This window comes from Grammomys surdaster, unplaced genomic scaffold, assembly GCF_004785775.1.
Source record: "Grammomys surdaster isolate TR1022 unplaced genomic scaffold, NIH_TR_1.0 554, whole genome shotgun sequence".
NCBI classification, from domain to species: Eukaryota; Metazoa; Chordata; class Mammalia; order Rodentia; family Muridae; genus Grammomys; species Grammomys surdaster.
In genome coordinates, this window is record NW_021604973.1 from 150,023 (window position 1) to 154,091 (window position 4,069).

Sequence of the window (4,069 nt, forward strand, 5' to 3'; positions counted from 1 at the left end):
AAAGAAAGAAAGAAAGAAAGAAAGAAAGAAAGAAAGAAAGAAAGAAAAAGAAACTTCCAAAGAAATTGCTGACCTTGAGTTTGTAATACTCCTGTTCAGCTTCCTAATGCTGAGATTACAGGACCATGATACCATCAGAGTTTGAATTAATAAGTGGACTTCGGGTATGGTTGCAGCAGGATAGATGTAGATTCATTCACTCCTAATTCTTGTGGCCACTGAATGTTTGGATTGCTTGGCCATAACGATTCTTCATTCAACAGCTTTATTACCAAGTCACTGGCATCTTTTCTCCCAGCCACTCCTGGTCTGGAGACCCTGCTGACTAGTGTAGCTTGACATTTCTCTCCCTCACTAACAAGACATGAATGGTTGAGGTTAATCTTATTACAACTCTGTGATGGAGACTTACTTAGTCAGGAGGAAATGAGAGAAAAGCCTAGAAATCAATCCAATGTTGGAAATAACAGTCTTCATTTGGAAGGCTGGATCTGGACATTTTCAGAGACATATTTGGAAGTTAGTTGCAGTTCTCTGAGATGTTATGATAGCAAGAGATAAAGTTGGGACAGGATCTGGATTTCAAACAAATGTTAGTGCATGTGTTAAGGCTCTTTTAATTGTCAAGTTAAAATTACTTTTGTCTCTTCCATAGTATTTATTGTAAGTTGCATTGACTGTATACTTTCTAATTGTGTTAGTGTATTGAAACCTGGCATGTCTGATATGGAAGTCTATCAATCAGCTTTTGTCTTACTGCCTTGAATATTAGAAAACCTTGATTTTGTGAAAAAAAAAACAAAAAAGCTTGAAAGTACTGGAGGAAATGAGGCAGGCTTTAAGCAGAAGCAAGAGGGTAGTGGGCTTGATTATTGCTGGTATAGCAGCTTTAATTACATTAATTGCTAGCACCACTGCTTCTGCAATTGCTTTGATACAAGAAGTTAAGACAGCTACTTTTGTTAACCATTTAGCAAAAAAAAAATGTTACTAATGTGTTGAGTATACAAGAAGATTTATAGCTGGGAAGTGATGGTGCATGCTTTTAATCCCAGCACTTAGGAGGCAGAGACAGGTGGACTTCTAAGTTCAAGGCCAACCTGGTCTACAGGACAGCCAGGGCTATACAGAGAAATCCTGTCTCCAAAAAAAAAAAAAAAAAAAACCAAAAAAACAAACAAATAAACAAACAAAACAAAAAAACCCCAAAACAAAACAATAACAACAACAAAAAACAAGAGGCTTTATATAGGTGTTTGGAGCAACAGATTGATGTTCTATATCATATTCAAATTATCAGAAGGAGGTTCAGGGTTTAAGAGTTAGGAGCCATCTCAAATATCATACCAAATTCCATTGGAGTTGTGTTGCTTCTAAGATTTACAATGATAGTCATTATAATTAGAAAAAAGTTTAAAGACACTTGTAGGGTATTTGGCATAATTCTAACACCTCTATGGATGTTTTAACTTTGTATAATGAGATTGTGAATTTAAAGAATGCTGCTCTGCTGAGCTTTGATGCTGCAGATAAAGCTGATAAAATTATCCATGGCTTGAGGTCAGTATTTCCATTTTGGTCAAACCTCAAGAATGGCATAAATAGCTTGATCATGCTACCCCTTTTTGTCTGGGGGAATACTTTTATTCCTTCCCATCATGTTAAAGCTTATCTCTAACAACATCAACATGTTGGCAGCCAAAGTACATGACTTGAAACTGAAAATGGACCCCCAGACAGAGTTATTAATTTAACAGGCTGGCAAGCCAAGGACGGGTAAGATTCTGCACAGAGCCTTACCAACCTAAGATATAAGTGCATTGCTTATGATAATGCATATGGGTAAGAGAGGCATTCTTGTCAGAACCACCTAAGACAGGCTCAGTCTGGTTTATACAATAAAAAAGGGGAGATGTGGAGAGCTTTTGGAGCTGCCTGGTAAGAATCTGACATTGGCCAAGGACAAGGAAATGGGCTGCTTGGAAGGAATCTGACATTGGCTAAGGACAAGGAAATGGGCTGCTTGGAAGGAATCTGACATTGGCCAAGGACAAGGAAATGGACTGCAATCAGGCGTCTGACATTAGGCTAGAACAAAGAAGTAATTTCAGGCAGGAATCTAAATCTTAGGCTAGAACAAAGAAGTAGGCGTCAGGCATGAAAATGACCTTGGGCTAGGACAGGGAAGTAAGCTCAGATACTTTGGTCATCCTGATAAGCCCTTAGAAACGGTGATCATAGGAATGATCGTGGAACTCTGTTTATTGTCATGCATGTTCTTTGATTATCTGGGTTTATTGTCTTCCTTGTTCCTTGACTATTTTCATCTATTATATTGTTAATTCCTCAAACTAGAACTGACCTTAATACTTGCATGTAACTTAAACGGCATAAAAGCAAAAAAGGAGGAGGAGGGATGGGATGGGGGTTAATGGGGGGGGCGGAATGGGGAAAGGGGAATAACATCTGAAATGTAAATAAATAAAATATTGAATTAAAAAAAAAAAGACTAACTCCAGCAGCCTTCTGCAGCCTGTTAGAGGAGTTCACACTTGAGTAACAGATCCAGCAAATGCTCAATGATTGTGAGGGAAAACGCTAAAAGAAGCTGCTGGCTCTAAACTATGTGAGAAGATGTGTAATAAAAAATTATCTGAAAAAAAAAAAAGCCTCCTGCCTTTCTAAGAGCATTTGATCACACATTGGTAGATAGCAGGGCAGACAGCCCAAGATCCAGACTGAGGTTTTCACCAGCTTCAAACCACATCCTTCCGAGGCAATGCTAAATCTGAGCCCACCAGTTCCTGGGCACCTGCCTTCTCACAGACACAGACAAAGGAACAGAAGCATGGTACTGTCACCCATCCATGGTTTTGTTCGACATTCTCATTTGGGATCTTTAGAGTATGTTTCTTGTATATCTTTATGACTGTCCTAGGTCTTTTTTTTTTTTTTAAAGATTCACTTTTCCTTATGTGCATGTGCCTATGTCAGTGTAGGCTACATGCATGTAGATGCCTGCAGAAGTTAAAAGAAGGGGTCAGATGCGTGGAGTTGGAAGACTGGCCACCCAATGTGGATGCTGTAAATTGAACTCCAGTCCTCCGGAAAAGCAGTAAACACTGAGTCCTCCTGAGCCACCTCTCCAGCCCCTGTCCTGGATCAGAAGTCCCACCAGGAACATAATTGCAGGCAGACATGGCTCCCACCTGGATCCCCAGCACTTGGGAAGTCTCAGGCAAGAGGACTACCACAAGTTTGAGGCCAGCAGAGGCTACATCGTGAGTTCTGAGGTTACAGAAGAAGCCATGTTGTCAAAAAAAAAAAAAATCCACAAAGTGAACAAAAAGGAAAGAAAGAACAGAACAAAATAGCAGAACTTGACATTTGCTGGCACCAAACTCGACACCAGGGCATTGGCAATTTGCTGAAAATAGAATGAGGAACTTCCCTATGATGGAGAGGTGAAGGGACAAAAGAGGGGAAGTTTCTTTGCTAATTGCTCAGCAGAGAGGCACATTTACATTAAGTTAGTACTTACTGTTAAAGATGAAAATGAAGCTTTTTTTTTTCTTTTTAAAGAAACAACCAAAATGTGAGAGTGTTGGGTGACAAGTGTCCTCATGTGATTGGCCATGTTGGATAAAACATTTTCAAGATATTCAAGCCACCTCACACTGGATGACTTGATCTCTTAGCAAGATTGCTGTTTAGTGCTTATCAAATAGCTGGGTGTACTGTTTCCATCCCTGTAACCCTGGCACCCGGGAGACTGAGGCAGCAGGATCATGACTTGGAGATCAGTTTGATCACAGTTTAACACAGCTTGTTAGTTCCCAGACATTTGGTGTAGACTCTGAGCAAGACTCTGTCTCAAAACAAATGAAGGAAAGGAGACAGAGAGGGGAGGAAGGAAGAGAAAAACATCATCAAAATTGCTTCCGCAACAATGATGCAATGCCATTACCTAGACGTAACAGGCTATGAGTACCCATCACATACTGACTCTTATGTGGACGTCCTTCTTTCCTTTCCTTTCCTTTCCTTTCCTTTCCTTCCCTTCCCTCCC